Raw genomic sequence first — 22,897 nt, 5'->3', positions numbered from 1 at the left:
AGAGGGTAACTAATTAGCACAATCAAGACCCAAATTAAACAAAGCACATCCCCCCCCCTCGCCCCGCCCCGCCCCGCCCCACAACCTTCGGGCTTTATTTTACGACCGATTAGGAATCCTCTGGAGGTTATAAGCTTGAAACTGAACCTGGTGTGCGGTGGAGGGGGTGAGTAAAGAGGAAAAAACAATCCCCATCCCACCGCCATTGGGTGGGCCTAAAAGGAGAGGAGAAGAATATGCACTTTGGGTTAGACGACTTCGAAGAAGACCCTTTCCGTCCCCTTCCGAGCTCCCTGAAATGAGGCATTATGCAATATAAAACCGAAGTAATGAGCTACTTTGGGTTCATCGTCGAACAATGCATTCTTTTGTGTAAGATGTCAAACAGATTCAAAAGTAGATAGAATGATAGAGTGAACCAGCAAAGACCCAAAACATGGCTTCAACGATTATGATTGAAGACCCATCTTCATCTGCTCTGTGAATTTGGAGGAAATCCTTAACATTGTATCAACTCATCTCTTTAAATATGTACCTCTATGGGCGCCTGGGTGGCTCAGTTGGGTTAAAGCCTCTGCCTTCTGCTCGGGTCATGGTCTCAGGGTCCTGGGATGGAACCGGAATCAGGCTCCCTGCTCAGTGGGGAGCCTGCTTCCCCCCTCTCTGCTTACTTGTGATCTCTCTGTCAAATGAATAAATAAAGTCTTTTAAATAAATAAATATGTAAATACGTAACTCTTAAACATAGTATATCTTCCTCAACCTCAATTGCATAAAAAATTTAAAAAACAATTCCTTAGGGGCGCCTGAGTGGCTCAGTGGGTTAAAGCCTCTGCCTTCAGCTGGGGTCATGACCTCAGGGTACTAGGATGGAGCCCCGCATAGGGCTCTCTGCTCAGAGGGGAGCCTGCTTCCTCCTCTCTCTCTTTGCCTGCCTCTCTGTCTACTTGTGATCTCTGTCTGTGAAATAAATAAATAAAATATTTTTAAAAAAAATCTAATACTTTAAAAAAAAAAAATTCCTTAAAACCTTTAAGTGCACACTCTTCAAATTTCCCTGATGATCTAATAATTACTTTTCAGTTGCTTCGTTCAAATCAGGATTCGAAGAGGTTCCAAAACACAGTGTATTTGGTTGATCTGTCTTTTGTGTCTATTTCATGTAGAGGTACTCACTTCCATTTTTTTCTCCCTCGAAACTCTTCATTAAAGAAATTGGTCATGTACCCTGGGGAGTTTACCACAGTCTAAATTTTGTTGATACCAGAACAATGTTATTATTGAACACCTCACCTGTTGAGCAGTCTAATGAAGATGTCCAGTCCAGATTGACAATACTTGAGATCAGCAAACAGATCAACAACAGTGAGCCAAATACAAGCTTATTATGGTGTAAACACTATTTAGCTTAAACCCTAGACAAAAGGAACCAATCTTCAAAGCAAAGAATGATTCTGGAAGTCAGAGTTTGGGACCTAAATCTACTATCTTATGTTAGGTGACCTTAGGCAAGTCACTAGCCCTCTGAGCTTAAATTTCAGCTATACAACAGTAGTATACATAATTTCTTAGTTCTGGACTTAAGTGTAACAAAGGGCATTTATTTATTATCTTTTTACATGAACAGTAACAGACCTTAAGTTACTAGATGTACAAGAACTAGGAGATTGCCATCAAGATGTCTCATTGTTTTGTTTTAGGATATTTCAGGCTGAAAAGCTAGATTGTAAACCACCACTGAATGTCAGAAAATAATCTCAAATCAAAAAAGAAAACTCTGACAAACCATTAAAATTAACCAAGAAACTCTTTCACATAGTAAAATTTTCATACAGTTCCTTTTATCTGGACTCTTTCCAGCAACATTTATGGCCCAAGACAGGAAGGATCAGGAGCCCTGCCTCTGTCCGTTCCCTCTTCTTCCCCCTTCTCACCACACAAACACACGCACATACACACTCACATGCACTTATTACAATTTCAGACAAACAACATGAGCACAGTAACTGAACACCTGTGATGTCTAAGAGCATGGTCCAGACCCTGACCTTCCAGACCCTGACGTCCCCCTTCAGGCAGAGGGAGGGAGAGTGGAGGCAGTAACTTCTACTCACTCAGCATCTGCATGACTTGACTTCCAGCCCAGCATCTGATATCATTAAACCTGGCAATGAATTTGGGTGCCCTTACTCCCCTGAAGAAGGGTCACTAATGTCTATGGCAAGAGAGGCAGGGTAGCCCAGTAGTGAAGAGCCTTACCGACCTGTCTCCCAAGTTCCACTTTGTGACCTGGCCACGTCTGTTTTCTCTGAACCTCCGTTTTCCCTTCTGTAAAACAGGGATAATAGGTGTTCGTGAAGATTCGTTGGCGTTACTTCAGGGAGAGGCCCCAGCCATGATGAAATCTCTGAATGCGGCAGCCATTTTGATTGTTGATTTGGACAGATATATCATTGTGTCATTTGTTTTTGTTTTTTTTTTTTTCCTTCTGGTCCTGCAAAGAAAACCAGCTTTTTTATACTCCCTCAGTTTGGCCTATATTTATGTTCTAAGGGTGATGTAGTCCTGAAACAGTTTCTCTCCCTGACTCTTAGGAAAGGCCACAGCAGGGCGCTCCAAAGTCACACACTCGTTCAGGTCAGGCAGGTGCTAGTAACAGTGTCAGGTGCACAGAAGCAGAGCCTGGTGCCTGCCCAAAGAGCAGCCCTTCCCAGCCCAGCTGCTTATGGCCAGGTAATAAAAGTCAGGCTTTCTAAATTTCCATAAGAAGCTAGAATGACAGAAATCAAGAGTCAGACACTTAACCAATGGAGCCACCCAGGTGCCTCCCTCATCTGATTTGTTTTTTTTTTAAAGATTTTATTTATTTATTTGACAGACAGAGATCACAAGCAGAGAGGCAGGCAGAGATAGAGGGGGAAGCAGGCTCCCTGCAGAGCAGAGAGCCTGATGTGGGGCTCAATGACCCTGGGATCATGACCTGAGCCGAAGGCAGAGCCTTTAACCCACTGAGCCACCCAGGCACCCCCTTCATCTGATTTTTAAATGCCAGTTATAGCGGCACCTGTTGTCTGACTCTTTTTTTTTTTTTTTAAAGATTTTATTTATTTATTTGACAGAGATCACAAGTAGGCAGAGAGGCAGGCAGAGAGAGAGGAAGGGAAGCAGGCTCCCTGCTGAGCAGAGAGCCCGACGCGGGGCTCGATCCCAGGACCCTGAGATCACGTCCCGAGCCGAAGGCAGAGGCCTTAACCCACTGAGCCACCCAGGCGCCCCATCTTTTTTTTTTTTTTTTTTAAGATTTTATTTATTTGAGAGAGAGAGCATGAAAGGGACGAGGGGCAGAGGGAGAAGCCGGCTTCCTGATGAGCAGAGGGCCTGATGTGGGACTTGATTCTGGGACTCCAGGATCCTGACCTGAGCCGAAGGCAGTTACTTAACCAACTGAGCCACCCAGGTGCCCTGTTGTCTGACTCTTGATTTCGGCTCCAGTCATGATCTCAGGGTCCCTAGATGGAATCTGCCTTCTGTCTCAGCAAGGAGTCTGCTTCTCCCTATGCCCCTCCCCATTGCTTGTTCTCTTTTTCTCTCTGTCTCAAATAAATAAATAAAATCTTTAACAACAATAAATGCTGGTTATTAATTTCAGCTAAAAAACAAACGAACAACAGCAACAGCATTACAGGAGCCAACCAAAACTTCTTTCAATCACACTTCAGTTACCTCTGGCATTAATTCAGGAAGGTGGTTCTAATGGGTATTCCTGAAGGGCAGAGAAAGGACAAGAGTCAGGAAAGGAGACAAGATCACCTCCAAGTGGGAAGGAGAGGACTGAAGGACAGTGTGCTGGGGAACCCCGTTGCACTCCTTAGCAGAACCTTCAGAAAGGGCAGAAGCGGAGATTAGCCCTGTGGGATCCCCAGGAAATGGAGACCGTAGCCCCCCATTTATCACCCTTGGCACAAGTTTTTATGCCCCTAAATTGACACAGAATCAGAAGACTCACTAGATAAGTCAGGAGACCGCAGAGGCTTGGATGATAGACTACTTATCAGTTAAGAGGAAGGGTAAAACCTCCTAACCCTCCACAAATATTTGCTTCATGTAAGAACCCAAACACCTTTGCACAACATTTTGTGCGTGCAGTGGGGAACCCCAGGAGCGACTGAGACTGACTTTCTGCCTGACAGGAGAAGCTTGCAGTCAAATGTAAGCATCTAAAGAAGAGCAACATTCCTTGCTCTCCCTTCTTTGTGGATTAAGCTTCTGGAAGTTCCTTTAGGCTGGGACGGGGTCTGAGGTACCTAGTGGCTCTGCCTCTGAGGCGAGGCACAGAGCAGAGGGTGGGAGAATGCCTCCTACTTCACAGAGAACAGACAGAGCTAGAGATATTTCTGCAACTGTGGTAAGGCCTGTAGGCCAACCGAATTTGCTTTAGAAGGAGGAGGCCATGAGTAGAGCAACGGCATACTAGAAGCAGCAGCCTTTTGAGAGGACTTCTTTTTATTTTGTTTTTATTATTTTATTATTTTATTTTTTTTAAGTAGACTCCAGGCCCGGCATGGAGCCCAGCACGGGGCTTGAACTCACAACCCTGAGAGCAAGATCTGAGCTGAGGTCAAATTCAGACCCTCAACTGACTGAGCCACCCAGGCTCCTTGAGAGGACTTCATTTTAGGGGTAAAGGATGCAACAGATGTTCTATGCTGGGATGAAAGCCCAATCACTGGGACACGGTGTCATTGAGAGACACTCTATGACGTGATGGGACTTTGATTCACCTATTATGTAATGTCTCCTGTGTGTCAATTTCTTTCCCCTCTGAAAAGCTTCCTTTTGAAACCTGGAAGCCAATGGTGGAGGAAATGCTGGAGTCTGCCTACTCAGCTATCTAGAGGAGACATTCTCCAGGCTTCTGGGGGTTTTAGCCCACAGAAGTCTGACCCCATCAAACGGTAACATGGTCTTCCTCACTGTGAGATATCTCTGGTATAAGGGTTTTGGTTCACAATGAAATTACAAGGACACCCAAAGGGTAGCAAACCATTCCCTGTCTGTGTTACGACCACCATCAACAACCAGAAATTACAACAGACAAACATTACCCATCTCCCCCACCCTTCCGCCCCCATCAAATGAATTTGGAGAAAGGCTCTAAACATATGGCCTGGATTCAGAGAAGACAGACGGCTCCCTCAACTTCTCACCCACATCCCTGAGTGATAGCACAAGCAGCGCCCACAGCCAGCAGCCAGCGCGCTTAGTCACCTCATTTCCCAAGTGGTATAGCAAAGCTGATATCCCTTGGCAGTTGCCTAAATCACTAAACTGCCCTTCCTAAATTACTGTGTGTTTTCACTGCCACTATAGGATTTTTCATTTGCAAAAACGTGTCCACTTCCAGGCAGAGTCTAGTCAGTGTAATAGGTAACAGTATGTTGGATGGGGACTTTGTTGCCTTGGAGATGTCACCCATGACTCAAAGGATGACAAAGAGGTTGTCGTGTCTCCTTCATTGTGACAGGCACCCAGAACGATTAAGGCCCAGAAGCCTCTCCTGGGCCACTTATCTCCTGGGCTGTGAGGAGGTGACCACCTGGTTCAGCACGACCATCGCCTGGGTAGCCATCTAACACTATGTTCAAACATGGCAGGCTAAGGAGTGGTTAGTGATAAGCCTGAGGGCCTTCCTGTTGTAGAGAGTGAAAGTGCTCCCCCTCTTCAACCCAGGCCGAGTACAAAGGAGTGAGTCAACAGGAATTTCTCACAAAGGTGCGTGGGCATGCTAATTAGCAGCTCACTATAGATACTTAAGTAGGAAAAGAGAGAGAGAAAGAGGCTGTGAGTCTATATGGTTATGACAGAGAGAGAGAGAGAAGCCTACTTTGTCTTGTTGTGTCAAAAATGTGTGCGATTCCCGTGGATGAAAAGAATATGGTGGTAGGTCCCATTCATTGAGCCATTCTGGTGTCCAAGAAGCCAAGTCACTAGGTGAGGAGGCTGCAGCCTTGAGAAGCTATGGGGTCGATTCCAATATGGGAATTGATCTAGTTCCAGAAGAGTTGAGCAGGAGGAATCAAAAATGACTGAGTGAGGGTAGGTCTTTGAGAATACAACACATTGCACTGGGAAGCTCCCCCATGCCACCCCCAACAACATTGCCACTAGATGCAATTCCCATGTGTGTCCCAAGAGAAACAGCATTTATCGGGGAGTCACTCACAGGACATCAGAGACAGATCTTGAACAAAGAAAGCGCGACAGACGAAAGAGGACCACAGCTGCATCTGCGAAGTTAGGGATATTTGCTGCTGTTCCCCATCTTGGATCCCAATTCTTTGGAGGATTAAGGGTCTCCAAAGAAAGGGAAGACAGAGGGTGAAAAAGTGGATCCCATTTCTTGCCCCATTCAAATACCATAGGTGGAAACTTTGTTGAACAGGGAAAATGGGAAGAGACGAGATTTCAAACAGATATGAGGTGACCTTTTAAAATGGATTAAATTGGACTAAACTGATATTTTAAGAGCTAGAAGTAATCAGAAACTTCTGATCAAGCTGTCATTCAGGGATAGGAGGAGACTCTGTGGAGCACAATTAGAAGCAGTAACTAGAGAAAAATGGAACCATTTTATATCTGTACCTTGACTGGGATCCAAGTGCAGAATCTTAATTCAAGTTCAGGTCATGGTCCCAGGATCCTGGGCTCCTTGCTCAGCGGTGAGTCCGCTTCTCCCTCACTCTCTCCCTTTCCCTCTGCTCCTCCCCCTGCTCGCGCTCTCTCTCTCAAATAAATAAATAAAATCTTCTAAAAATGACAGAAATTTAAAAAAAATAATAATATCCTATCAAGTCTTCCAATCTTCCCAGTGACCCCGTGGAAAGAAAAGCATCTCTGCTTTTCATTACTTTTTAACACATGAGACAATGTGAAGTTGGATAACTGGAACAATTGGATAATAATGAGAGGCCAGATGGTCTGACAGCTTGTGTTAAGCGACCCCGGTGATTTCGAAGAGGGGTGCACGTATGACCTGAGCCCATGGAGCCATGCTAGGAAATGAGTAGAAATTCCCATATCCTATCAGAGAACAGCAACGTTAGTCAATAGTAAAAAAACCCATGAAGCTATATGGATACAATGGACATTTTTGCATGACTAAAAAGAAAAAACTTGGAGCGCCTAGGTGGCTCAGTGGGTTAAAGCCTCTGCCTTTGTCTCAGGTCATGATCCCAGGGTACTGGGATCGAGCCCCACATCGGGCTCTCTGCTCTGCAGGGAGCCTGCTCCCTCCTGCTCCTCTCTCTCTCTCTCTGCCTGCCTCTCTGCCTACTTGTGATCTCTGTCTGCCAAATAAATAAATAAATAAAATCTTTAAAAAAAAAAAAAAGAAAAAACTTAATCCTTCAAAGAAATTCATTTTGGATCACATCTTCAGCCTTTTCCCCACACAGACTCCATCAGTATCAACCCTCTGCTCTAGCTAAGGGGTCATTTTGATGGACTGGCTGAAAAGTTCATTACTGACATTTTTTAGCCAGATTCGCTTTACTATTCACGATACTGAAAGAGATAAAGACAATATCTAAAGGGAAGGAATGTCTTACTTCCACATAGCTCTCTAAGGGCTTGGAGAAGATTGAGTTTGTTTCCCTAATCGTACATTGAAGTCATTGTTATTTCAAGATGGTGGGAAGTTCTCAGGAAAGCTGACTTGAATGTTCTAATTACTTCAGATATAAATGGTTGGATGGTTAGCTGTGAGGGACTCTTGTGTGATACCAGAACATTAGTATACTCTATAAATTGTTAGAAAAATTTTAAAAAGATTTTATTTATTTATTTTGAGAGAGAGAGGAGAGTACAAATGGGGGATAGGTGCAAAGGGAGAGGGAGGAGCAAGGAGCAAGGATCCTGACGTGGGGCTCGATCCCAGGACCCTAAGACCCTGACCGGAGCTGAAGCCAGACACTTAACCGACGGAGCCACCCAGGTGCCCCAAATTGTTACAAATTTTTACCATAAAATGATGAATGTCCCAGACAAGGGTTGATTTCAAGGTAAGAAGCAGTGATTTTTTTTTTTTAACTTTTAGCCAAAAATCTGCCATGTCGGCATTAACTGGATTATTCTACCATTAACCAGAAATATGTAATCTCCCAAAAATCAGGAATAGCAAATTCCAGTAAACTAGAGAACATGTCTATTTTGTTCATTACTATATTCCTAGTGCCTAGAAGAGTGTCTTGAGTAAATTTGTAGCAGAGGCTCAAGAAATTCTCGTTAAATAAATTAAGCCAAACTTACAACGATGTTAGAATTGTATCTGTGCCACTGATGGATAGTCATAGAGATATAATCTTACACGAATAGAGAACCAAGGTGAATATGGAATTTGACACAGATTAAGAAATGTAGCTATGAGGGGCGCCTGGGTGGCTCAGTGGGTTAAAGCCTCTGCCTTCGGCTTGGGTCATGATCCCAGGGTCCTGGGATCGAGCCCCGAATCAGGCTCTCTGCTCGGCAGGGAGCCTGCTTCCCCCCCCCCCCCTCTGCCTGCCTCTCTACCTGCTTGTCATCTCTGTCTGTCAACTAAATAAATAAAATCTTAAAAAAGAAAGAAAGAAAGAAAGAAAGAAATGTAGCTACGAGACTGCTTGTTCAGATTGTACCAGCCATTCTCTGATGCATTAGGAAACACTTCGCAGTCTATTTGATTTCAGAAACTTTCTACCAGGATGAGAAGAAGTGATTTATTGGACTAGAGGAGAAAAGAAAGATTTATGGCCTTATTTTGGGAAAAATTTGAAGGTTAAGAAGCTCTATAAACAGATAATTTTAGGGCACCTGGGTGGCTCAGTGGATTAAGCCGATGCCTTCAGTTCAAGTCATGGTCTCAGGATCCTGGGATCGAGTCCCGCATCGGGCTCTCTGCTCAGCGGGGAGCCTGCTTCCTCCTCTCTCTCTGCCTGCCTCTCTGCCTACTTGTGATCTCTGTCTGTCAAATAAAAATAAAAATTTTAAAAAAACAGATAATTTTACACAAATATCAAGTTAACCTTGAAAAATATAATTATTGTATAAGTGTCAAGAAGAGAAAGAGGCAAAACTGAAGGAGAGTAAAGGAAAAAAGAAACTAAATATGAAACTCGTATATTTCTTTAGCATTCTCATTGACAGTGCCGCAAGAATCTGATAAATGAAGAAGATTACTTCATCAGGGAGTGAGAAGGATACTTAAAATGACAAAGAAAGGATTTTTTTTTAAGATTTTATTTTTATTTATTTCTCAGAGAGAGAAAGCACACAGGGAGGCAGAGAGGCAGGCAGAGGCAGAGGAAGAAGCAGGCTTCCTGCCGAGCAAGGAGCCCAATGTGGGACTTGATCCCAGGACACTGGGATCCTGACCCGAGCCGAAGGCAGCCGCTTAACTGACTGAACCACCCAGGCGTCCCAAGAAATATTTTTTAAAATCTAGACTTTTGCAGAATTTAAGTCAATGCTCAGAGAGGCAATGAGAAGTATCTTCCAAGTGTGTTTGCACAAATATGTATTCACCAGCCATTTCTCATAATTTTTACTTAGATAACATTGGCATCATACCAAGATATGGGATGTTATAGTTTGGTCCACCACCATCCAGACAATGTTTACTAACAAACCAGTTTCTGTTATCTCCATCAAAGAATATTAATACACCAAAAGGATATCTAGTCAGCAGAGTAAAGATAAAAAGATATTGTATTACTTGTTCATTATTCTTTTCTTATTGGGAACTTTAACATTATTTGGATACATTGCAACCCAAATCCTTGTTTAAATTAACAATTCAGTTGGCTAATAGCACAAATGCCAACAAAGTATAATCTATTAATTAAGTTCCATGAGATAGGGACCTTATCCCCAGGGTCTGGAATAAGTCGATGGCACATGATAGACATTCAGTAAATATTTGTTACAAAAATGGCAAAACTATGATGGATTTTAGCCAGGAGATGGTCTTTAAACCTGGCATGTAATATATTTGAGTAATACCTTCTATTATAAAGTAAAAATATAAGAATATTAAACATTTTTATAATTTTATAATATAAAATTTATATAATATAAAATGTTATATTATTTTTTTTAGATTTGGCCAGCGGCTTTCTACCTTGGTCAAACTCTTAAGCTTCAGGTTTTTAAATGTAGATATCGAAAGTTTTGAAGGACTTTCTCCTATTTCGTAATTGGACCAAAACAGAACCATCAGCTCCATCAGATTCCCAGGGGGTTCTTTAAATTTCAAAAATATCCAAATTCACATTGCTGTCTATCTTGGAAAATATTCTCACTGAACTTAATCAGAGGGATTAAATAAATTTATCATATATCTATTTTCTACCAAATTCACTGTTTTTTTTTTTTAAGTAAGCTTTTAAGTTTTAGGTAAAGTGATCAGATATTCCACTTTCCTTCCATTTTCAAAGCATTAAATATCAAATGCATTGCAATGGACCCAATTATCATGCTATCCAAATAGTTAACTTAACCACTTCTGAGACGGAGAGCCTAGGGAGTACTTATCTTACACACGTGCTGGGGTTTCTTTTCTTCTTGTCCTTTCCCTAAAGCGTTTCTGCCCAGATCAATTAACTTTCTCCCGACCCAGGATGGTCCTCATGTGTGTGGGTGCCCCGTGTTATCATTTTGATATGAAAAGGTAGAACTTCATAGCCATTCCTCAGATGCATTCACTTCAAATCCATTTAAAACAAGCAACGTGCTTCAATCTGATACTGGGAGTGAGACAAAATTATTCTATACGTTTTTTTCTCCCAGTCCTCTTAGATTAACTTTGGCTCTATCCAAAGATAATAACGTATCCAGTCATGTTATTCACTTTGGTTAAAATTTCACTCATTGAGATATTTTGTTTACAGGTCCTACCCCCCAAAGTCTTTTTGTATTAAAATGTGTTTGATTTTTTTTTTTTTTTTTTTTTTTTTTGGTAAATAGAACCCCCAAATAGTCTCAGGTTAGCTGTTTGGACCCTATACACCCTATACACCTTTCCATTTTAAAGTCTCAAACATGAACTTCCACACACAAACAAAAAAAAAAAAAATAGAGATAATTTAATACATTTCCCCTTAATACAAGAGCTTTCTCTTCCAGCATCGCTCTTTCTTTTTCCCACTTTCTTGTGTCAGCAAAATAGAAATCAGTTTAAGTCTAGATGGTCAATATCCAGCCAGCCTGAATACTTTTTTTTCCTCTATGGCCACATACTATTATGATGTGTAAGAATGTACGAATCTAGCAAATTAAATATAAGTAAATAATGGAGGATGGATACGAAAGTGCCTATGTACCTTGAGTCTGCAGCATAGATACTGAGTTCAATGGAGAAAAGAAAATGGAAACCTCAAAACAAGCATCTTTGAAGGACAGAAGATTTCCTATGAAAAGGGAGCATAGCATTTCCACAATGATTCTGGCACCTAAGTAACCTTCAAAAACACACATTTTTCAATGCAGTTACATTTCTTCTAGAGAAGAATCCTGTAGATTACCTGGCATCTGGGTTTGGGTTTATGGTTTTTGGTTTTAAGGTTTTTTTGTTTGCTTGGGCTTTTGTTTTGTTTTGTTTTGTTTTTTTCTATCACCTGTCCTTCCCATACACTTAAAGGTACGGATTACTTAGACAAGCAATTTATGGAACAAAACATGAAATGATTTTACCAAAGAGGGAAAAAGTTGAGTTTTTTTTTAATTTGACCTTTTATATTTACAGTTTTGTTATTTTAGAATATTTCAATAAACTTAAAGGAATGAATGGATTATCTGAAAAAAACATCCCTTTAAAAAAAAACCGTAGGATTGGGTACCTGGGTGGCTAAATGGGTTAAAGCCTCTGCTTTCAGCTCAGGTCATGATCCCAGGGTCCTGGGATCAAGCCCCGCATCAGGCTCTCTGCTCAGCAAGGAGCCTGCTTCCTTTCCTCTCTCTCTGCCTGCCTCTCTGCCTACTTGTGATCTCTGTCAGTCAAATAAATAAATAAAATCTTAAGGAAAAAAAAACATAAGGATTATTCTTGTGATAGTATAAATGGTTATTGAAATCTCTCTGCAATATAAGTCTTCAACTTGATGATCTGATACATGAATTATTCACTAAGAAATGTATCTTAATCACTTATCAGCACCAATATTTTAAGATTAGATCTCAAGGACCTTATAAGTAAAAACATAATTTAAGCACAAATCCTATTATTGAGATTTGCTTCACAATCATCGGCGTTCTGTGATTGCTAAAAGCCCTCATCTCTTCTAACCAACTGTATTATTATGCTGTATTTAATGGAAACTTTCGGTATTAATATTTAAGATGCTATCTAAGGGGATTAACTTAAATCGATAGTTAGAGACCGAAGCAGATTCTCTTTCCCTATTCATCCCAATCTATAAAGTAAAACTCCGTTCACACTAGAATCATGAGCCTCTATTTTGAGGAATTTTTCAATATTACCTACATTTTATCAGTATTCGTGTGCTTTCAGCTGTGAGGAATAGAAAAGTTCCCCCTACCCCGCTGGTTACAGACTAAGGCAATGGTTGCCACTGGGGCTTGAGCAGCAGGAAGGGTATCAGGTTGAGTGGGGGTAGCTCCTGTGAGTTCCTTATCTGGCTTCTTCAATTTAGAATTGTTTCATTTTCGCGTCCGCTTCCTTCACTGTGGAGAACGTGAAGTAGTCCTGTACTTCACGGCTACAGAAAACGACTTTCAGAGAAAGAACTTATCTCTCCCAGGATTTTCTCCTAACAGGGACAAAATTTCTTTCTAACCAGCTAAATAAAGTCCATTGGCTAACCTTGGCTCTTGCTCATTCCTGAATAATCCTGTGGCTGGGGAAACGCCACGGTTGACGTGCCCAGGTCCTAACCAGTCACTGTCACAAGCGTTTGAGATGACCTTTATTATTATTAAAAAAAAAAAAAAAATTTATGTCCCGTTAGCCAGTGCGTAGTACATTGTTAGTTTTTGATGTAGTGTTCAATGATTCATTACTTAAGTAGAACACCCTTCAAATCACCCAGGCTTAGCTCTGAGGCTAGAGATGAAGTCACCTTGCCCTGAAGCATCTGAGTTTGGGAGACACAACAGGAAGGGCAAAGTGAGGAAGGGTGAAGGGAGAATGCTAACAGTGTTTAGCAGAAGACAGCCAAGCCTTTTTTTTTTTTTTTAATAGGTGATGTTGATCTACTAAATATTCAATAAAAGCCAACAAAATACTATAAAGCAGTAATTCTCAAAGTTGGGAGGGGGATATCAGAAGCAACTAGAAATAATTTTATCCAAGTAAAATCACTCCCCATTCTGATTTGCATCTGTATGAGGCTCTCTTGCCTGCCTTCTGGAAAATTAATTACACTTTGGAACCATGTTGGTTCGGCTAGATGATAGGGGTTCAAAAGACTGAGAACTGCTGCCACGGAAAAAGCTTTATGATACGGGGGGAGGGGGCAAAATAAATGGTCCATAAAGAAATAATATGATGTATCTGGTTATTGGTATTGTATCTTGCTGTCTGCCTCTTTTTACTTGTCCTTTGCTTTCACAAACCCTGTGATCAAACCTATGACAATTTTTTCGTCTCTTTGAGGAAGACAGAAAGATTTCACCTAACCTGGTGTTAAGAAAGTCAGGCAAGTTGTTTGGTGGTGTTGACCTTGTATCTCACCTAAGACCGTGTCTCTTGGTAGAAAATGGCTCAAAACTAGCTATGGCGTTTCCATTCCTTTCTCAGCAGAGGGCGAAAAGAATTTCTCGAAGAGCCCCCACACCAGCAGTGGTTCGGTCTTGCTTAGAGGGTAGAGGCTTCATCTTGGAAACATTTGAATAGAACAGTTTGTTCGTTTGTTGCCCCCCACCATGTGGTCTGTTTGAAATTTAATAGTATTTTGATAATTTTAAACAAATTAAAAATGAAATGCAGAAGATTGAGAACATGTAGAAAAAAGTATAAAGAATACAGTTAAAAACCCTTATCTGTTCAGCTAAAGAACCATTAATAACATTATGGCATACTTTTCTAATTACATATGAATCAATTATTTCAGATAATGTATGTATACATAGAGTGCTTTAAAAAAGTGGGTTAAAGCCTCTGCCTTCAGCTCAGGTCATGATCTCAGGGTCCTGGGATCAAGCCCTGCCTCAGGCTCTCTGCTGAGCAGAGAGCCTGCTTCCTCCTCTCTCTCTGCCTGCCTGTCTGCCTACTTGTGATCTCTGTCTGTCAAATAAATAAATAAAATCTTTAAAAGAAAAAAAAAAGTAGTACATTACCAGAAATGCTGTTTTGTAAACTGTTCTCTTTGTTTAAAATGCATTTCCCCCATGGATTAATAATTCTTCTAAAACCATCATATATAAGATTATTTAACCAACCTTAACTGGGGGAAATATCTTACTCTTGCAGATAAAACATTTCACAAAGCTAGGAGGTCTCAAACACAGTCATAAACCAAGCTCCTTCTTGAACAACTTGAGTCCTAAAATTAGTGTTAAATCAGAAATCTGGTAGGGGGGCGCCTGGGTGGCTCAGTGGCTTGGGCCGCTGCCTTCGGCTCGGGTCATGATCTCGGGGTCCTGGGATCGGGTCCCGCGTCGGGCTCTCTGCTTAGCGGGGAGCCTGCTTCCCTTCCTCTCTCTCTCTGCCTGCCTCTCTGCCTACTTGTGATATCTCTCTCTCTCTCTGTCAAATAAATAAATAAATAAATCTTTAAAAAAAAAAAAAAAGAAATCTGGTAGGGAAGTGAGGAACGAAACCACAAATTGTAAAACAAAAATGTGGCAAAGAGACAGAACAAGCTTGGAAAAGAATGATGAGTCGAATATAGGCTGGGATTTCCTGGAAGTCTTCAGATCCAAGCCAGAAACGTTGCTTTGTCTACACGTGTCTGCTTTTAGCTTCTGTAATAAGTTGCTCCTTTACCAAGAGGAGGGCTGGATGTCAATGCTGGAACTGAAGTAAAAGGAATAAGAGGATCTAGAGGGGGAACCTTGAGATTCTTTTGGATCCTGGGTATGGGAGTTTTCAGAAGAACAGCTGGGGAAGAAAGCTGTGCCCCACTATGTCCATCACTCTGGGGGAGGGGAGCAGGACCCTGGAAACCAGCGTTGACCACCACACTGACAATGGTAACTCTGGGTTGGATCTAGAAGTGCCTTTGTTTTAAGGTAGCATCCCCTCGTGGACAATTCAAAAATCGAAGACCACTATTTCTGCTTACCTTAACCCGGGCGAGCGGCCTCTCTAAGACTTTCCATCCTTTGTAAACTGCCTTCCTGATCTTTCCATCTGTGCCTATAGCGAGCACCATCATTAATATTTTTCCCTCAACTGAGTCTTTTTTTTAACTTAAAGACTTCGTGTTACGTTAAAAAATATATATATATATCATGAATTTAGTGGGAGAACAGAATCACCACAAATGGAATAGTGGGTGACCTCATGAATCCAGTGAAAACCAACACGCTACAAAAATAGGATTTAGTTAGGGATGGGCGCTGCAGCTTGCCAAAGGCTCTTGAGCCTGAGGCCTGATTTCTGTTTGTTTAGGAAAAGGGGGGTAGGCGGGGGAAGCCATGGGTAGGGAGGACTCAGCAAGTGTTCAAAACATCACCAACAAACTCCCACTGCCAGATGACTTCCTCAGAACCCAAAGGAATGCGGTCACTTTCACTATGTGATTCAACTTTATTTATACCATCTAGCTTCCTGTCTGGTGGGGTACACCCCTCTCTAGCAAACACTGCTGGAGGCAGCTGCCCTCCTCTGTGAAGCAGTAGGGAAAATATCCCCATGCCACCCGTAGGCCAAGTTTAGGAGGTCTTAGGAGTTGAGGACTTAGCATAAAATCCTGTATACTCTGTAACTGAAAGACAGATTGGCTAGAGATGCTCTCCTATCTTGTAAACGTTCCTGTTACTCCCTGTCATGTGCCCTCACGCCGCCCACCCCCAGATTCATAGTTTGGAAGCCCTCACCCCCAGTATTTCAGAATGTGATTGTATTTGGAGATAGGGCTGATAAAGAGGTAATTAAGTTACAGTGAGGTCATTACAGTGAACCCAACACCAGTATAACTGGTGTGCTTATAAGAAGAGAGAATTGGGAACCACACGGAGCCAGACACACAGGCCCACGTAATGGAAGATGGTGTGAAGACACCAAGAGACAATGGCCACTTATCAGCTAGGAGAGAGGCCTCGGAAGAAATCAACCATGCCAACACCTTGATCTTGGATGTCCAGTCTCCAGGACTATGAGAAAAGAAACTGCTGCTATTCAAGTCACCTAGTCTGCGGTACTCTGTTCCAGCAGATCTCGTACACTAAGGCATCTTCTGAGTGGAGCAAAGTTTGAAAGAGATTTCATACAACTGCTGCGGCTTGTTTCCTGGAATATGACAAAGGTAGTGCTTCTAGAACACACATGGAGACCATCTGGATTTGGTTCTTTGGGTGGTGATGGGTATTTGGGGCTACTAATGGGAATTCTGTATTAGGGGCCAACCAAGGATGCATATTCAAGTCAAGTGATTAAAAGCAATCCTGTAGGGGTGCCTGGATGGCTCAGTTGATTAAGCTGAGGTCATCATCTCCGGGTCCTCAGATCAAGCCCCACATTGGGCTCCCTGCTGAGCAGGGAATCTGCTTCTCCCTCTGCCCCTCCCTGTTGCTTGTGTGTGCTCTCACTCTCTCAAATAAATAAAATCTTAAAAAAAAATCTTTAAAGAAACAAAAAAAGCAAGGGCACCTGGGTGGCTCAGTGGTTTAAAGCCTCTGCCTTCGGCTCAGGTCATGATCTCACAGTCCTGGGATCGAGCCCCACATCGGGCTCTCTGCTCCTCGGGGAGCTTGCTTCCTCCTCTCTCTCTACCTGCCTCTCTGTCTACTTGTGATCTCTGTCTGTCAAATAAATACATAAAATCTTAAAAAAAAAAATAAAAGCAATCTTGAATATTGTTGATGGCATGAGGTGTGTGCTTCAAGGGAGGAAACCATCGGAAACCATCTCAGGCTAAAATGGCGCCATGAGTCTGACTGATGGTGTTCTCAGAGGTGTGGCCCTTGTCACAAGAGGTAATTGGAAGGTATTCCAAAATATGGGCCCCATAAAATCATACAATAATCCATAAGTGAGATAGGCATTATCTCTATCAACTAATAACCATCTATTCTGGTGTTCAAATTTTAAAAGTCTGACTGTCCACCAGATGTATCTGAGTGAGACCCAGTCCGGCCATACTGAGGGGAAGCTTGACTCCTGAGGAGGGCGGCGAGACTGATACAGAATGTGGGCTCTCCCTCCAGGCATGTTTCCCTCTAGCTTCCCGTACAGTGGAAGGGAGGAGCCGGATGACAGAATGGTCAGTAATACAAATCAAAGATTTTCTGTACTCTGTTTCTTCAACCTGCAAGCGTGCAGGATAGTAGACTGTCCATGAGATGCTGCTGTGTGAATGAGGGGGAAACACCTGACTCAGCAATACCACTTCCCCAGGAGGTATATATACCTGCCTCAGAACATATCACACAGATGTGATCATTTTCACCATTTGTATTTTTAATTTTTGTTTAGGACCCTCCTGCTAATCCCCATTGAGATCCAGAATTTTTCAGCTGACTACTTTATCCTCAGCATCTTCCAGGGTGTGTGACACATAGTCCATGCTCAATTAGTACTTTTCGAAGCAATGATAAGAGCCAAGGGCATAGATTGTGAAGCAAGAGCATCTAAATGGAAATCTCAACCGGGTCATTCAAGTCGGTCTGTGACCTTGGGAAAGACTCTTCTCAAGCCACAGTTTCTTTTTTCTTTTTTTTTTTTTTTTTAAGATTTTATTTATTTATTTGACAGACAGAGATCACAAAGAAGCAGGCAGAGAGAGAAGAGGAAGCAGGCTCCCTGCTGAGCAGAGAGCCCGATGTGGGGCTCGATCCTAGGACCCTGGGATCATGACCTGAGCCGAAGGCAAAGGCTTTAACCCCACTGAGCCACCCAGGCACCCCATCAAGCCACAGTTTCTTTATTGTAAAATGGTTGGAGAGAAACCTACTTCACAGTGCCGTTTTAAGAAATCAGTATAGCATAGCACCTGGCATGTAACTGCCTAATAAATATTAATATCATTATAATTATTCTAATATAACAGAAAAACTGAATCCATTTAATTGACAGAGAATGGAGTGTTTGGCCAAAGTAGATCGTACAAATCATTGGTTTCACTACATTTTTTTTTTTTCCCTGTGTGCCCTGTAGATTTTTAGTTTAAAAAAATCCTGAATTCCTTCAGCGCCTAGGTGGCTTAGTGGGTTAAGCCTCTGTCTTCAGCTCAGGTCATGATCTCAGTGTCCTGGGATTGAGCCCCCACATCCAACTCCCTGCTCAGCAGGGAGCCTGCTTCTCCCTTTCTCTCTGCCCTACCTCCCCACTCATGATCACCCTCTCTCTCTGTCTCTCTTTCAAATAAATCATAAAAAATTTTTCAAACAAAATCCTGACAGCCAAAACACATTTAGAAATTCTCAGAATATTATACTGTAGTAGTTATAAGAATCAGTCTACTTTTTTTATTTTAGAATTTTGGTGTTCAAATCTCGTCAGCATATTTTGTTTATAATTAATGAATAACTCAATATATAGACTACTGCATGTAATTACAGAAAGTAGTCTCTTATAGCATACAATGCATTTCAATGTTTTTATCATTATTTTGTATGTAATGAAACATGCCATATCTTTATCCATTATGAAATGTCCATAAAGGATAAGGTCGTTCATGCAAATCATTACAAAAACTTCAGATTATAACTGATTTATATAAGCGTCTAAATGAAACCCTTCTGTAACAAAAAGAGAGGCAAGCAGTAAATGTCTTGTAATCGGCTGTTATCTAGAAGCCCGTGTGGGCGTGTGGGTGTATATTTCAGGAACATAAGACACTCTTGGGTCCTCTGAATATAAAGGGTTGTACTTACAAAGGGAGGCTAACAAAACTCGAAGTTCCAGTTTAGCCTCAGAGATATGTCTAACGACAGCCTTTCATGCAAGAACAAATCGCTGACGGTCAAATGGTCACTTAGATTGTTGATTTTGCAGAAAAAAAATAAAGGTTTTTCATTATGTGTTCTTATCTACGACTCAAACTGTTGCAAAATGCTGTGTTTATATTGTTGATTATTTATCGTGTCTGGGACCAAAATTGATTTTCCCTTTTTTTTTTAAGAGTTTATTTATTTATTTGATAGGCAGAGATTACAAGTAGGCAGAGAGGGAGGCAGAGAAAGAGAGAGAGGGAAGCAGGTTCCCCACCAAGCAGAGAGCCCGATGCGGGGCTCGATCCCAGGACCCTGAGACCATGACCTGAGCAGAAGGCAGAGGCTTCAACCCACTGAGCCACCCAGGCCCCCCCAAAATTGATTTTCCACCATGGTAGGGAAAGCCCACAGATGTGCATGCACACGCGCACACACACACACAATACACACCAAATATATAATGACCTATTTTGTAGGAGATTCACTATACTCTCTGAAGATTATTAAATGTGGCTTTCTTCAATTCTTTTGAAATCCATCCTGTCTCCCAGAATTCTTTGACAGAATTTATATTCTTCGAGGCACAATCGTAAGTAAACTGTGTCACACAACCGTAGATGCCTTTAGCTCATTGGCCCAAAGCCTTGCAAAGCAATCTATAAAGAGATACTTGTTTTATATGGTGTGAGGTAATACAAGAAAATTATGAGATAAATCCCTGCCCAAAAGGAGTTGTCAGTTTGATTAGGAAATAAGATAGCCTTATAAAACCAGCAGTGACCCTGTGAACAAGACAGGATTTGCACATTCACACATTTTGTATTTTATTCTGATTTTATACAAACATTTGCCCCCTTCCCCTTTAAAAGACAGAGTTAAAGGAAGAAAAAAATCACACTTTCATTTTTCATCTGGCATTACTGGTGGCTTGACCCCATGAATGATGCCATGCTTTTCAAAGATCTTTCTTTGAACGTCTACTGGGTCAGAGCCATACCATTGAGTGAAGAGCTCATTCTTTCCACTCAAAAGGGTGAAAACAGAGCTAGATTAAGTAAGACGCTCCTTCTCTCCTCGAGATAGGGTCTAAGAAATTCTCCTGTAGATCTGTTTCTTGATGACCTAGAATTTAAACCAGACTCTACTCCCTGTTTCTATTTGAGAAACCTGCATACATTGTATTACACCCCACGTATCTTATTCTTCTATTTTTTGACTCCTGTCTGCAAGCCTGGAGGGGTGGATTTTAAGGCTCAGAATAAGAAAATTTCGTCTGCCTCTACGTTGCATTCTTTAGAGCCCCTGGCACAACGCAGAACCCTGAGACTCAGCTGAGCAGACACCTCAATTGACCGTGCTCCTCAGGAATCACTGGAGAAGCATTCATTTAGGGTGGCTTGCTCTCCCGGCCGTATGAGATGTGATCCTGCTAATTAAAGCCTAAGTGGGGACACAGGTGGCTACGTTATTTTCACAAAGGCAGCATCCCATTGTCCCCATTTACTTCTTGAGTTTCAGGTTCTTTTGTGTAAATGAGACAGAAAGTAGACACTGCGTCCTACCATTTTAGAGAGCTAGACTAGAACTCACAGGGACCGTAGCCTGAAAGTGTGCAGATACAAACCTAGGTTGGTTTTCCATTCTTTGGTTTGCCTTGATTTTCACTGCTCCTGATGAACTGAGTTCCTTAGATAATGATTATTAGAAATTATTTTGGGGGGGCGCCTGGGTGGTTCAGCGGGTTAAGCCTCTGCCTTCAGCTCAGGTCATAATCTTGGAGTCCTGGGATCGAGCCCTGCATCGGGCTCTCTGCTCGGCGGGGAGCCTGCTTCTCCTTCTCTCTCTGCCTGGCTCTCAGTCTACTTGTGATCTCTCTCTGTTAAATAAATAAATAAAATCTTTAAAAAAAAAAATTATTTTTTGCAGCTCTTTTGAACTCTCTCCTGAGTGAAACAAAGCCTTTTAAAGCATTTTGTCCTAGCAATGTCTTTTTTTTTTTTTTTTAATACTCTTAGCAGAATTCTAGTAGGTCGCCTATACATGTAGGGATAACATTTTTACATTCGAAGCTTCCCAATAGAAATGTCGAAGAAGCTGCTCCTTTAGAAATTCAATAAATTCATTTCGCTTAATCTAATATATAGCGAGATCTTCAGTCAGCCAGAAAAATATTCTTTAATAGAAATACGGGTAAAGGATAAAACTATTACAAATGGCCAATAGGCAAATGAAAATAGCTTTTACTTTAAACTTAACGAAATGTAAATAAATACAACACTGACACAGAGTTTCTCACCTCTAAGAACTTTTCAAAAAATCTTTCAATGCCCATGGTTGGGGAGCTGGAGAGAACATGCCATCTCTTTTCTAATGTTGATGGGATTTGGATAGGTACAAATCTCTTGGAAGGCAGTCTGGCAAAATAGAACAACATCAAAAAATTACATAAGCTTTAACTTGATAATTATATTACTAGCAATATATCTCAGGAAGACAGTAAAGTAAATCCTCAAGAATATTTTATGGGAACATCACACCAAATCCTTAGAATAGTCCAATGGTTCATCAATAAGAGGTTTGTATAATAAATTAGGATAGAGTCATACATCAGAATACCCATGCAGCCATTAAAGAAAGCAATCATAATTAATTGCATGTGTATTTAACACGGAAAGATGTACAGAAGACCATGCAGATTTTAAAAAATAGATTATAATACAATATGTATAGTATTATCCTAATTTTATAAGCTATATATATCGAGAGATACTTGGAAGTACGTTACTCAAAATACGAAGAGCAGTTATCTCCAGGTGCTGAAATCTGGCATGGTTTTTGTCATAGTCTTAATATTTTTCTGTATTCTTAAAATGATTACATTGAACATGTCTTATGTTTATGTTCGAACCAAAAAGCAGACGCTCTCTCCTCACTTTCAGGAAAAATTTTTTTTTGTATTAATGACAATAGTACTTTTTTTTAAAAATGGAAAACACCTCAGTTCCTTCACACTCTGTAGAGGCACACGCATTTTAGAATTATGTAGTTATTCTTAGTACATCAGTGTGAGGCTTTTATGTCTGAAGCTTTGTCTGACTAAGAGTAACCAGTAAAACAGGTGGGGTAGGTGGGGTGGACCATCTGTTCCTCCTCTTAGAGATGTTTTTCAGAGGATGGAAAAGGATTTAAAATATATTCTCATTGGCTGAAAAGCTAGAAAAAGAAAATTAATACCTTTCTTACAATCCGGCATTACCTTCTGTTGCTTTTCTCAGGGAACGTGTATTTAGCAACACCCAACAATGCTGTGCGTGAAGTTTTGCAAATGCAGACTTTGACTCGGGCCAAAGTTTACTTGCCAAAAAGATGTTAATTAATAGCTTAGGGTAAGGTGAAAACAGTCATGAATGACTAAGTTCTTTCCAGAAAGTCCCACTTGTGATTAAAGGTTTATTTTGTACTAGAAAGGTTTGGTGGGGGGGGGGGGTCTCTTGAGTGGAGCAGAGAAAAATCTCTATTTGTCCTCCTAGCTTTATCATTTCCTCCCACTGCCTCAAGAGAAAATTACAGCAAGTAATTCACAGATGATTTTTGTTTTTTTAACAAAATTGTGTTTTTTCACACAATAGCTCTCTTATTTGGAGGGTGGGAGGGTGGTCATTAACGTGTACAACCGTTTTGGAAGACAGATTGGCAATTTCACACAAAACTAAACGTACTCTTACCATGTGACCCTGCAAACATGCTCCTTGGTATTATATGAATGGTTTAAACTCTTAACAGTATTTACCCAAATGAATTAAAAACT

The 22,897-nt window shown here is 41.3% G+C and overlaps 1 long non-coding RNA gene across 1 annotated transcript; it reads right to left on the bottom strand.

The window, feature by feature from the left end:
- Positions 1–585: 585 nt before the first annotated feature.
- LOC132028027 (uncharacterized) lies at positions 586–22,395 on the bottom strand. Its single transcript, XR_009407329.1, has 4 exons — positions 22,324–22,395; positions 21,386–21,503; positions 2,264–2,328; positions 586–682 (listed from the first exon to the last, which is right to left on the bottom strand). It is a non-coding gene; the product is annotated as an uncharacterized LOC132028027 (long non-coding RNA).
- Between the last annotated feature and the right edge of the window lie 502 nt (positions 22,396–22,897).

The sequence above is a fragment of the Mustela nigripes genome, chromosome 12, assembly GCF_022355385.1.
Source record: "Mustela nigripes isolate SB6536 chromosome 12, MUSNIG.SB6536, whole genome shotgun sequence".
Classification (NCBI taxonomy): Eukaryota; Metazoa; Chordata; class Mammalia; order Carnivora; family Mustelidae; genus Mustela; species Mustela nigripes.
Note: the sequence above shows the minus strand (reverse complement) of the source record. Positions and strands in the feature narration are given on the sequence as shown.